Here is a 12,909-nt window from a genome sequence, read left to right as displayed (position 1 = left end):
AAGGATTTCCTGGTAAACTGCTATATTATTCCTTTAAACAGCCAAGGGGAAATGCTGGTAGATACCAGATCTTGCAGAGGGGATCCTGGAAAAACTGGCAAAGATCAGCCAAAGGTAAAAATGCTTACCAGAATCAATTCTTCTAAATTTCTGTCTGGAGCATCCAGTCCAGAGAGGAAAATAAAATGTCACATCCCTCCCTTTGCAAATCCAGACCCATTATTTATTCTTTCTCTCCCGACAATAGTTATTGCCTTCTTGTTTGCATAACTGGACTTGGCTTTCTGCTGGCTTGGAATTTGCAGATTGTTGGTTCTTTCTTTTGGCTATCCTTGGAAATGACTCCGAGTTTTGAGAAGTTAATATCCTTTGCACCATCTTTTTGGATCCAAGCAGGGTTATTCAATATTGCCTGAAATATTTAAAATTAAAATTAGGTACCCAGAGGGAAAGAAGCAAATTGAAGGTAATGTCATTGGATATGATAGTATTTAAATTACAACCCGATTCTTTGAGTATGTGAGAGCAACAAATCTTTGACAAAACAAAAATCAGCTCTAGGAGGCAATTCAAAATTCACCTACTGCTTTACAAATCCCAAAACTTACCTTGTTGAATGCAAAAGACTTGGAAATCATTGGCCTTAGCAAACCAAAGTCATTCTTGAAGAACTTCTATTCTTTCTCTATCCATTATCACGTCTTTGAAATGTAAACACAAGGGCGCCTGGGTGGCTCAGTGAGTTGAGTGTCCGACTTTGGCTCAGGTCGTGATCTCACAGTTCGTGAGTTTTAGCCCCGTCAGGCTCTGTGCTGGCAGCTCGGAGCCTGGAGCCTACTTCAGATTCTGTGTCTCCCTCTCTCTCTGCCCCTAACCCACTCGCATTGTTAACCCAGTCGTATTCTGTCTCTGTCTCTCTCAAAAATAAATAAACATTTTTAAAAAAGGTTTTTAAAAAAAAGGATATGTAAACACAGCCCACAATCACCTGAGACCGAAGGAGAAAAGAGGGAAAAGGCCTTTTTAAAACACAAACTTCTAAAAGGGCTGTGGTCTCCAAATGCTAGCACAGCCTCCTTAAGATTCATTGTCCAAAGACACATACAAATCTTCAAAAATCTTATCCACAAATATTAGTAACTAGAAGGTCTTTATATCTGTCTATGTGTTTGTGTGTTTGTCTATATACATATGTTGTACATGTGAGGTCTTGTTCTACCTCTGGATGGCATTACTAAAATTAATTTCTAAAGAGCTCTAGTTGGTTTGAAAGTAAGCGCTTGTAAGACTTGAAGGTTCTAAAATTCTCAAAAAGGGGCACCTGGGTTGCTCAGTTAGTTGAGCATCCGACTTCGATTCAGGTCATGATCTCGTAGTTCATGAGTTCAAGCCCCACGCCAGGCTCTGTGCTGATGGTTCAAAGCCTGGAGCCTGCTTCGGATTCTGTGTCTCCTTCTCTCTCTGCTCCTCCCCCACCTGTGCTCTGTCTCTCAAAATTAAATGAATGTTAAAAAAGAATTTTAAACATAAAATAAAATAAAATTCTCAAAAAGATAGAAACTAATCCAAATGTCTTTCAAGTTCACGTTGAAAGGACGGGCCTACGCTGGCCGACTCCATCTTGTTCTGTGTCCTTCACCTAGACCACGCCTCCTCCCCTTGAGTAACCTCCCACTCACCCGTTCAAACTTCCTGATCAAAACACGCCAGCGACTTGCGTAATAGGACTTCGACCCTTCCCCAGCCAATCAGCTGAGGCCACAGCCATTACCTCACCAACTGTCCCTAGACCCCTATAAAACCTTTGTGTTTTTGAAACTCGCTCTCTCTCTCCGGTATCTCACCACTGCGTCGGTGCAGGTAGGGGATTGAGCTCGAGCTAGCTCGAATAAAGACTCTTTTGCTTTTGCATCGGACTTGGCTCCCTAGTGGTCTTTGGGGATCACGAATTCTGGGCGTAACAACGCGATCTAGGATAATCTTTAGTAAATTAAAGTTTAAACTCATTGTTTAAAAAAAATTTTTTTTTCAACGTTTATTTATTTTTGGGACAGAGAGAGACAGAGCATGAACGGGGGAGGGGCAGAGAGAGAGGGAGACACAGAATCGGAAACAGGCTCCAGGCTCCGAGCCATCAGCCCAGAGCCCGACGCGGGGCTCAAACTCCCAGACCGCGAGATCGTGACCTGGCTGAAGTCGGACGCTTAACCGACTGCGCCACCCAGGCGCCCCTAAACTCATTGTTTTAATTAAAATAGGCATGTCTTTAGAGTTAACATCAAATATAAAACTTCTTTTCCACTTGAGTTTACTAGCCAAATAAGTTCATGTTATCTCTTATAAGATCTGCCAAAAAAATAGCTTGGGATAATGACTGATTTTGTCTAATGTTTAATAAAGCTTTTGTGTGCAATCTAAACAATTCTCTCTTTTTTTCAATGTTTATTTATTTTTGAGAGTGAGAGAGTGCAAGCAGGGCAGGGGCAGAAAGAGGGGGACAGCAGCGATCCCGGTGTGTGGCTTGAACTCATGAACTGCAAGATCATGACCTGAGCTGAAGTCGGATGTTCAACCAACTGAGCCACCCAGGTGCCCTAAACAATTCTTTTTTTTTTTTTTAATGTTTATTTATTTTGAGAGAGAGAGAGGCATGTGTGTGCATGTAGGGGAGAGGTAGAAAAAGATAGAGAGAGAATCCCAAGCAGGCTCCACAGTTGTCAGAGCAGACCCCGGCTGGGAGTGTGGGGGGCCCAATACCACAACCATGAGATCATGACCTGAGCCAAAATAAAGCATCAGACGCTTAGCCGACTGAGCCACCCAGGCACCACAGTAACCTAAACATTCTTAAAATCAAGTGAATTAAATAGATGTAAGCAACATAAAAGTTTATCAATGAACTTTTCAGCAATATTTATGTCTACTTAGGGGCGCCTGGGTGGCGCAGTCGGTTAAGCGTCCGACTTCAGCCAGGTCACGATCTCGCGGTCCGTGAGTTCGAGCCCCGCGTCAGGCTCTGGGCTGATGGCTCAGAGCCTGGAGCCTGTTTCCGATTCTGTGTCTCCCTCTCTCTCTGCCCCTCCCCCGTTCATGCTCTGTCTCTCTCTGTCCCAAAAATGAATAAACGTTGAAAAAAAAATTTTAAAAAAAATTTATGTCTACTTAAATAGTTTCCCCAAATCTTTTTAGTAACCTAAAATCTTTGCTAACCTAAAACTTAAAAGTTAAGTGGTGAGTTCATTTAACATCATTGAATATCCCCATCTCAGGACCATTTCCCAAGAAGATAAAATAATAAATCATTAATTGATGTAGGAGCATGAGGCAAGCTGAGGGCAAAATACAGGCTGGCACCCCACCCCCAGGTGGAATCCGTGTGATATTCCTCTGACACTCCTAGCTACCCAAGAACAAAGGAAAGGGGTTTAAGTGCTTGCCATGGTGATGTGGGAAACTAAGGCAAATGAAAAATTAAATTCCCTTACTGCCTATAGTCCATTGACAAGTCCTTGAGACCTGTAAATCTACTTCCTTTATCTCAACTACCCCAGGATATATGCTGGCAATCAAGCTCCAAGTTTATGCCCCATGCCCCCCATATGCATCTGAGGGGTCTCATGACTGGGGTTTTATTAAATGGTGATAAATGGTGTTTCCCTAGCAACAGCTAGCCCCTCAAGGTCCCGGAAACCTTGCTTCCAAAAGGAAGAGATTTACTTAATCCCTGACCCCCTCCCAACCTGAGGGTATATAATGAGTTACCCTTCACGACCCCATTGCAGCTCTTCCTGCCCATGGGTCCTGTCTCCATGGCTTAATAAAATCACCATTTTTGCACCAAAGATGTCTTCAAGAATTCTTTCTTGACCATAAGCTCTGGACCCCATGAAACCACCCACCCACCCCACCCCCCCCCCCCCCCCGCCCCGCCATCACACCAGAACTTCATCACAATTACTGAACATGGGCTATCTACTTTTGACTTCTTATTACAGGGAAACTAAAAGATATTGGGATGTGTTAGTGCTATATTAGGAAATTTTTAAAAGACAAATGCTTCTAAAAATTATGAAAGGTATTTATACATTTGCAAATTTAAAGAATGCTGGTATTGGTGAGGGAGCATAAGGCCGGCTGAGGACAAAGTACAAGCTAGCACACCACTCTCTCCCCCCAGGTAGAATATGTATGGTATTCCTCAGGCACTCCTGGCTGCCCAAAACAAAGGAAAGGAAAGAAAACATGGTTAAACTGACAGAGTCTCCATCAGTCTACAAATGTCTTGGTAAATTATAAGAAAAAGGCAATCTTATCAATAGCCTAATCTCCAGAAACCTATAGACTCAGTTTCCTGGAACCCCAACATCACCCTCCCCTCCATAGTGATGTGGGGAACAGAGGCAAGAAGGAAATGGCAGATAAAATTAAATTTCCTTATAACCTGCAGCCCATTGACAAATACTTGAGGCAGGCAGAGTAAAACATTTCTCCAGGAACTCCCTACTGTCTTAATGTTAATGCTTTGCTAGAGGGAAAAACAACCTTAGCTTGACAATAGCTAGGCCTCCAATAATCTGTGAGTCTTTAGCATGTGAAAGTTTCTTTGGAAACTTCCTCTTGTCTTTGCCTCCCCCAGCCCCATAGTATATAATGAGCCACTCTCCACAACCCCAGGGCACTCTTGTTCCCCTCCACTCCCCCCATCCCCACTTCAATAAAATCTTTGCACCAAAGACATCAAGAATTTTTTCTTGGTCAAAGCTCCAAACCCCATCATCACCCCAAAACCTCATCAGTATAACAGGCAGTTCACAATTACTTACTTCTTTAGTGGTTGTTCTTGTTATTTATTTGTTTGTTTGTTTGTTTGTTTAAGTAGGCTCCATGCCCAGCGTGCACAACCCTGAGATCAAGAGTCTCATGTTCTACCGACTGAGCCAGCCAGGTGTACCACTTACTTCCTAGTTTTCACTTAGAAATTAAGGTTTCTAAGGGTTAAGAATTCTAATTAAGGTATGTAATAAAAGCTACTAAAAGTAAGATAAGCATCTCTACTTCCTGAGAAAATAAAATATCTTTTCATTAAGACAAGGTATGACAGATGCACTTTTTTTTTTTTTTAAGTAGCCTCCATGCCCTACATGGGGCTTGAACTCACAATCCTGAGATTAAGAGTCACATGCTCTATCAACTGAACCAGCCAGCCACTCCCCAGAGATGCACTTTTGTTGAGGGAAAAAAGAGTAATTTTATCCTCAAGTAGGGCTACGTTAAAAAGAAAACCACAGCTGGGGCGCCTGGGTGGCGCAGTCGGTTAAGCGACCGACTTCAGCCAGGTCACGATCTCAGGGTCCGTGAGTTTGAGCCCCGCGTCGGGCTCTGGGCTGATGGCTCGGAGCCTGGAGCCTGTTTCCAATTCTGTGTCTCCCTCTCTGCCCCTCCCCCGTTCATGCTCTGTCTCTCTCTGTCCCAAAAATAAATAAACGTTGAAAAAAAAAAATTTAAAAAAATAAAAAAGAAAAAAAAAAAAAGAAAACCACAGGGGCACCTGGGTGGTTCAGTTGGTTAAGCGTCCAACTTCAACTCAGGTCATGATCTCATGGTTACTGAGTTCCAGCCCCACGTTGGGCAGTGTGAAGCCTGCTTGGGATTCTCTGTCTCCCTCTCTCTCTCTCTGCCCCTCCTCTGCTTGCACTCTCTCTTCCTCTCTCTCTCTCAAAAATAAATAAACATTAAAAAACAAAACAAAACACAGGACCCAAACGGCATCAATCAGGTTAAGGCCCCAAGTCAGTAAGCCAAGACTTAAAGCCTAACCTAACTGCACTTTTAACCCTCCAGGAATGTAATGTTTAACCAATCAACAAAGAATTTCCTGGCCAATACTAGAAAATTTCCTGATGGCTCCCTTCCCCTCCCTTTAGGAGGGCAACATTGCCTAAACAATGCACTCCTTGCTAATAAATTCCTTTCTTCTTTTTTTTCTTATGCCTTTGAAAACCCTTCTTTTGTTTAGCTCAGTGGAGCTCTCCTCTACTTGCTAGATGAGATGCTGCCTGATTCATGAATCCTTCAAGAAGCCAATTCGATCTTCAAATTTACTCAGTTGAATTTTGTTTCTTAACAGAAGAATCCATGAAGAAAATGGCATTTGTACTGACTTTTGAACAATCTGGACAGGCAGAGATAAGGAGGGGGTAAATGAGATGATTCGTTGTCCCCTAATATCTGTTCCATCAGTAATCATGCCCCCAAAATTTTAGCTGTGCAACTGGACACCCAGAATAAAGGTTACATTTCCCAGCCTCCCTTTCAGCCAGGCATGGCCACATGACCAAATTCTGGATAAAAGGATATAGCAGAAGTGAGGTATTCAATTTCTAGGAAGTATTCTTCAAAGCAGGGGGCATGCTCTTCCTTTCTTTCTCTCCCTCCTGCTGGCTAGAATGTGAACTTAATTGTAATGCCCGAAGTTCCGAAACCTCCCACAAAAGTCCACCAGAGTCGTAAGTCAAAGCCAAGCGGCAAGGGTCGTTTATTGCAGGTTCGAACCTGGTCCTCTGCGCACTCGTCGCCGGTGACGCAAGAGGCCACGATCAGGGTTGGTACAGCGTTTTTATAGACAGAGACAAATAGCACAGGGGAGGTTTCAAATTATGAGGGGCCTGATTAGTTGATTTTAAAGTAAGGACATTTGTTGTTCTCTGATTGGGCGTCCTTTGTCTGTCCTTTGGCGGGAAGGCTTTGTCCGTTACTTGTGGCGGGAGAAAAAAGGGGGAAGGGGAAAGGGGGTAGGCTAGGTGAGGAATGTGCTAAGCAAGCAGGTTTACAGAAGCGAGAAATGCCGGTTAGTTTATGTACAATCACTCATTCCATCACATATCAGACTACATTTAGGAAGGTTTACAACCCATTCTACTACACAGCGGGTTACATTCAGGAAAGGCCTCACAATGCTCGTAGCAAACAGCAAGCAAAACAGACTTCTCAGCAATTGTATTTCTTATCAAAGATCCATAATAAGCAGAAAAGAGAACTTTAGCTTTAAACTAAGGCAGGGCTGTCATTTGGATTTAAAGCTGTTCTTTTCATAATGAGCTGGAGCAGCTACCTTTGACCTAAGAGGAAGCTACACATTGAGAATGCTGCACTATAGGGTTGAATCAGTCCGGGTCCATGAAAATCATAAAGACCATATGAGACCTACCGTGGTCTTGTTTAAGCTGCTGTTGTGTTTATGTCTTAGGGTGGGCTGCCTGAAACAGATCCTGAGACCAGGCTTCACTTGCAAGTGAACTATTAAATGTTCCCAGGAGGAACAAGTAAAGGAGTGTGGGAAGCAAGACAGGAAAGGGGAAAATAAGGGTGTGCTTTCAAGCAAAGTGCCAGCCTCAGGCTGATCCTGAAAGGGAGCTCCGGAGCACAAATTACACCTCAGAGTTTGTCTTAATTTGAGACAAGGGACTGGGCTTTTGTCCTTCCTCACTAATTCAAGCTAAAGTTTGCTCCCAGGCCCTCTGCATATGCAGAAGCTGTGGGAAATGATAAACAGGTCCAAGGGGATCCAGTACAATCTCAACAGGCCCCTTACACTGGGTTTTCGGTCACTCATAGCTGAACTAATTTTCATGGGTACCAAATCCATTCCCACAGAGGGGAGAGTGTAAAGGGCACAGAACCTGGGGTGGGGGGAAAGGTGTATATCAAAGTATAGGAAAGGAAGAAATAGAAAACAAAGTTGGGAAACCAAATTGTAGTCATTTGGACTATATGGAAAGCTGTAAATGCCTGGCCAACCCATACGAAAGGAAGCTGGGAGGACCTTTGAACATGATGATTCAAAAGATGAACTTGGTGACTACGAGGGGGTGAACTAGACTGAAACTCACGTGGAGTAGTGTCCGTAATTAGGCCATATTTGTAGCCTAGGCAAAAGGTAATGGCTCAACCCCAGATGATGGTTCTGGGAAGGGAAAGAGGAGGAAAATGATCACAAATCTTATAAAGACTCAGTCTTGGGGCACCTGGCTGGCTCTGTCGGTAGAGCATGTGACTCTGGATCTTGGGGTCCTGAGTTCAAGCCCCATGTTGGGTATAGAGCTTACTTAAAAAAAATTTTTTTTTAATAAAAATGTAAAAAAAGATTCTCATGGGTCATAGAGAAATAGGTGGCAGCCAGACTTGGCCTAGGAGCTGTAGCTTGCCTTGCTCTGGCTCCCAATTTAGGCGTTAACAGCCACTGAAGGGCACCTCCTTAGAGACACCAGCACAGTCACCAAGTGCATGCCACCAAAGACCCACACAGGAGTCACAGCGCCTCCTTGTTCTGTGGTTTGGGAGGCTGCTCCTCTGGGCCCAGGGGTTCTGGTGACACCACCTCTTCTCTCTGTTCCTCCAGCCCGGGGTAATAGTGCTTCCTGTAGTCACCACATCTGGTCACCACAGTGCCTACCTTTGCTCTTCCAGCCCTCCAACACTGGACTGGCCATTCCCTGCACACACAGCCTATATGGAGTGCCTTGTGTGGGCTCATTTTCCTGGATGGGTCCAGACTGACACAGAAATCCTGTTTTAGGGGTGGGAAGAGGAAAAGAAAGCTGAAAAGGAGCCAGATAGGCAAGAGGCAAAGTAAGTGTGTCTCGAAACTGAAGGGAAGAGGTGCCTGAGTGGCTCAGGTGGTGATCTCATGGTTGGTGTGTTCGGGGCTCTGAACTGACAGTGTGGAGCCCACTTCAGATTCTCTGTCTCCCTCTTTCTGATACTCCCCTCTCATGTGCACTCTCTTTCTCTCAAAAATAAATACACATTAAAAAAAGGAATGAAAGGGAAAAAATGTTTGGGAATGGTGAGCAGGAGTCACTGACCCTGAGAGAGGAGCATGAGAAGAGGCTGATGATTAGAGGAGCAGGAAGAATGGCCAGACCTTCCAGAAGCAGCCCCTGGGGATGGCGGGGGTAGGAACAAGCTAGAGAAAGACTCGGCCTCATCTTGGGAGACTGTGAAGGGCAGGCAGCTTGAGGGAAGTGTCTGATGTGGTGCCACAAAATCCGTGTGGGTGTTTGGCTTACTGGGCATTGGGCAATGGCCCCTTGTCCAGTAACACCCTTATGGATAGGCAAACACAAGCAGATTGCCAATGGCCACCTCTCAGCCCCTGCAGAGGACTAACCATAGTATGGCAGCCAGGAACACCCTGCAAGAGGGGTGTTTTCAAAGTCTTCATGACTTACTAATTCAGCAAATGTTTATTCAGCACCTCTTATGTGCCAAGTGCTACTCTAGGTGCTAAGGATATAGTAGTGAGTTATTTCTTTTTAATGTTTATCTTATTTTTGAGAGAAAGACAGAGAGAGCGAGTGAGCGAGCGAGCAGGTGTGGGGGAGGGGCAGAGGGGGGGGGTGGGGGCAGGGGGAGGGGAGAGAGAATCCCAAGCAGGCTCTGCACTGTCAGTGCAGAGCCAGATGCAGAGCTGGAACTGACAAACCACAAGATCATGACCTGACCGGAAACCAAGAGTCAGATGCTCAAACGACTAAGCCACCCAGGCACCCACAACAGTGAGTTTTTAAAAACTTATTCCTCTGGGCACCTGGCTGTCTCAGTCAGTAGAATGTACAACTCTTGATCTCTGGGTTGTAAGTTTGAGCACCACACTGGGTGCAAAGATTACTTAAAAATAAAATCTTTTTAAAAATTAAATTAGGGGTGGCTTAGTCGGTTAAGCGTCCGACTCTTGATTTCGGCTCAGGTCTTGCTCTCATGGTTTGTGGGCCCAAGCCCTCTGTCAGGCTCCATGCTGACAGTGTGGAGCCTGCTTGAGATTCTTTCTCTTTTCCTCTCTCTCAAAATAAATAAATAAATAAACTTTTAAAAAATAAAAAAAATAAAAACTAAACTAAAAAGTCTATTCCTTCAAGGAGGAGCTTACATTCCTGTGGAGGGAGACAGGTAATCAAGAAAGAAACACAAAAGGGAAGATGATGACAAGTGCTCTGGAAAACAAAACAAAACAAAACAAGGTGAGGAGGCTGGGGAATGTGGGATGGGGTGTTTCATATCAGGCCAGGTCGGGCAAAAGATGATAAAGCAGTAAGTGAGCAAAGGCCTGAAGGAAGTGGGAGAGTACAGAATGTTCTAGACAGCAGGAAACACTAAGGCAGAGTCAGGTGCGTGGTATCATTCACGAAACAGCAAGGAAGCCAGTGTAGCTAGAGTGGATGGACTGAAGGGGAGGATAAGAATAGGGTTTGAGGGGCGCCTGGGTGGCGCAGTCGGTTAAGCGTCCGACTTCAGCCAGGTCACAATCTCGCGGTCCGTGAGTTCGAGCCCCGCGTCAGGCTCTGGGCTGATGGCTCAGAGCCTGGAGCCTGTTTCCGATTCTGTGTCTCCCTCTCTCTCTGCCCCTCCCCCGTTCATGCTCTGTCTCTCTCTGTCCCAAAAATAAATAAAAACATTGAAAAAAAATTCTTTTAAAAAAAAAGAATAGGGTTTGAGCAGAGAAGTGATGTATCTGATATTCACTGTAAAAGGTTGACAGTGACTAGTGTGTGGAAAAGACACTATAGGGGGTTGAGATGATCCCTCCGTTCTTAGAACAATATTACTATAGATAGGAATAAAAGTCAAACCCCACAAATACAGGCTGGTGCTCAACTGGCTGGGTACCAAGAATAATAGAAGAAAAGCTATAGGTCAGAGTTGTCTACACCCCAACCATGAGACAGTAGTGTGGTAAACCAGGCAATCCTGCAATATGTGACATCTGACCCAAGAAGACTAGGACACTGACTCTGTGCCACGTTTGGCCTACACAGGGCCCCCTAGCACACAGTTGCCTTATGCTTGCAATGCTTCCCACCTGTCCCACGGCCCAGGCTGCACACAGGCCTATTCTCTCCATAAGTGTTTTCTCCCACTGTTTTCCCTTCTCTTCTGGCTGTGCCTCTAATGCTGTCATTCATTCAGCAACTACCGTGTGTAAAACTTAATGAAGAACGCCACAGGAGAGTCTCTGATAAGGACTTGGAGCTTGAATCTTTTGTTAATTGCGCCTAGAGAGCTCTGTCTGCTGTTGGCACAAATCTCTCTTGTTAGCCCCTTCTGGTTTGCCCTCTAACTGAGGGCTTTTTCTCCACCTCTCACAGATGCACTCTTGGAATGTCTGCCCTGCCAGACAAAGGACTTCTCTACAGCCCAAAATCACTGGCTTCAGTTTGGGTCAGGACTGGCAACCTAGTCTCAGTCTCAGGTGAAGATAAACAGGGCCAGGGTTGGCAGAATGGTGCAGGGAGTCGAGGGCTCTTTAACTTCTCCCCGTCCCACCTCCAAACAGGGCCTTTTTTTCTGGCAAGCTCAGGTCCTACATGGTCAGAGCAGGGCCAGGTTCACAGCCAATCCCTATCTCCTTCCCTCTTAGGTAACAGAGAAGAGAGGCCCAGTCTAGCCTTGGGTCCAATGAGAATGAAACCTTGAAGTGGCTTATTTGGACCAGAGACTGGAGCCAGTTTCTACCCTGCCAAGAGGCAGGGAAAGGTTCCTTCTCCAGAGCTTGGAGATGCCAGCCTTGCGGATTCCCAAAGGTCTGTGGCTCTGTGTCCAGCCTCCTGCTCCAGAGCCCCAGGCAGAGTCCTGGAGACTAGACACAACCAGCCAAAGGCTCTGGGAGACCACAGGGGCTGGGTACGAAGCTCCTGGCCCAGAAGCTGTGGCAGAGAGCTGTGTATTAGCTGCATGGCCTCTAAGTGGCAGGAGCGAGAGGCCAGGAAGGAAGGGGAGGTCCGGAGCAAGGACTGCTGGACCAGGCTTGTGGCAACCACTCTGCCAGGCTCTTCCCCGGGCCGTGCAGCTTAACTCTCTTCACACTCGTGAGGCAAGACTATGTCCAACTTAATAGATAATAAATCTGAGTCTCAGAGAGGTCACACAACTTTCCCCAAAACACACGATCTACAGACTCCAGAGCCTGTTCAGACACCGAGGCTGCTGGGAAGAGGCCCCTGCAGCCTTGTCAAGGGCCCCAGCTACCTGTGTGGAGCCTGTGGTCAAGCTCACGCCTAACATCCAAGTCGTGTCTATCATGAGGAGTTACTGGACATTTGAATGTCGAGTGACTTCACCCCTTACCCTCACTCCACGCCTGTCTCCTACAGGGACCCCCACCCTTCTGCCCTTCTCACCCTAAGCTGGCCACATCCCAAACCCATCGGATAATGGGTTTTACTAGTATGAATGCATTCCAAAGGGAGGGGGGTCCAGCCCAGTTGTAGCTACCACAGCTGCTAGAGGTTTGTCCCAACCTTTAGTGCTTTGGGCTTCTTTGTCTGCCTCCCACCAACATTCCCTCTCCTTTCTGCAGCAGATTCCCACGCCATTGGAGCCTAGCATAAGGAACAGTCCTCAGCTCGTCACAGCTTTGCTGCGCCCCCACACCTCATCTCCCCTCTCTCTGACTGCCTCCTCCTCACCAGCGTGGGGATTTGGCTGGAGTAGCTTGAGCTTTGAATTTTAGAACAAATCCAGAGAACCCAGTAGCCCAGGGGGACCTGGGAAGGGGCTAACAACACCGGAGGTCATGTGACTGCCTTTGGCTTCTTATTGCTCCTCAGGCTTTGCTTAGCACTGAATTGGGGCCCCTGCCCTCCAGAGCCAAGGGGTAGGGGGTGGAGGGCAGCACAACCACAAATAATACCACATAAGAAACTCTAGAGCTGACCTAGGCATACAGCCCCATGTTTTGCTTGGCGAGCAATCCACACCACGGAACAGGGACATGCTGGCTGCTTAGTCTGCACTGAAGGGTGAAATCGCCTTCAACTTCTCCATGCCTCACATGATGATCGGCCTGCACCATCTCGACCTATTCCAGGGTGGTTGGAAAGCTATGAATCAAACAACAGATGGGACAGGTAA

The 12,909-nt window shown here is 46.0% G+C and overlaps 2 long non-coding RNA genes across 7 annotated transcripts in view; one reads left to right on the top strand and one right to left on the bottom strand.

The window, feature by feature from the left end:
* LOC125167665 (uncharacterized) overlaps positions 1 to 12,909 on the top strand; it is a 247,781-nt gene that overhangs the window by 230,809 nt on the left and 4,063 nt on the right. For 4 of the 6 annotated variants that reach the window (XR_007152876.1, XR_007152875.1, XR_007152874.1 and 1 more), the window contains 3 exons: positions 9,918 to 10,019; positions 11,145 to 11,248; positions 12,356 to 12,905. This is a non-coding gene — a long non-coding RNA (uncharacterized LOC125167665). The remainder of the gene's footprint in view (positions 1 to 9,917; positions 10,020 to 11,144; positions 11,249 to 12,355; positions 12,906 to 12,909) is intronic. The other 2 variants (XR_007152873.1, XR_007152872.1) reach the window with 2 other exon arrangements.
* Positions 326 to 12,783, bottom strand: LOC125167668 (uncharacterized). Its single transcript, XR_007152879.1, has 3 exons — positions 12,713 to 12,783; positions 8,453 to 8,566; positions 326 to 412 (listed from the first exon to the last, which is right to left on the bottom strand). It is a non-coding gene; the product is annotated as an uncharacterized LOC125167668 (long non-coding RNA).

The sequence above is a fragment of the Prionailurus viverrinus genome, chromosome B3 (genome assembly GCF_022837055.1).
Source record: "Prionailurus viverrinus isolate Anna chromosome B3, UM_Priviv_1.0, whole genome shotgun sequence".
Classification (NCBI taxonomy): domain Eukaryota; kingdom Metazoa; phylum Chordata; class Mammalia; order Carnivora; family Felidae; genus Prionailurus; species Prionailurus viverrinus.
The sequence above is the reverse complement of the archived record's forward strand: the minus strand, read 5'-3'. Positions and strand labels throughout refer to the sequence as shown.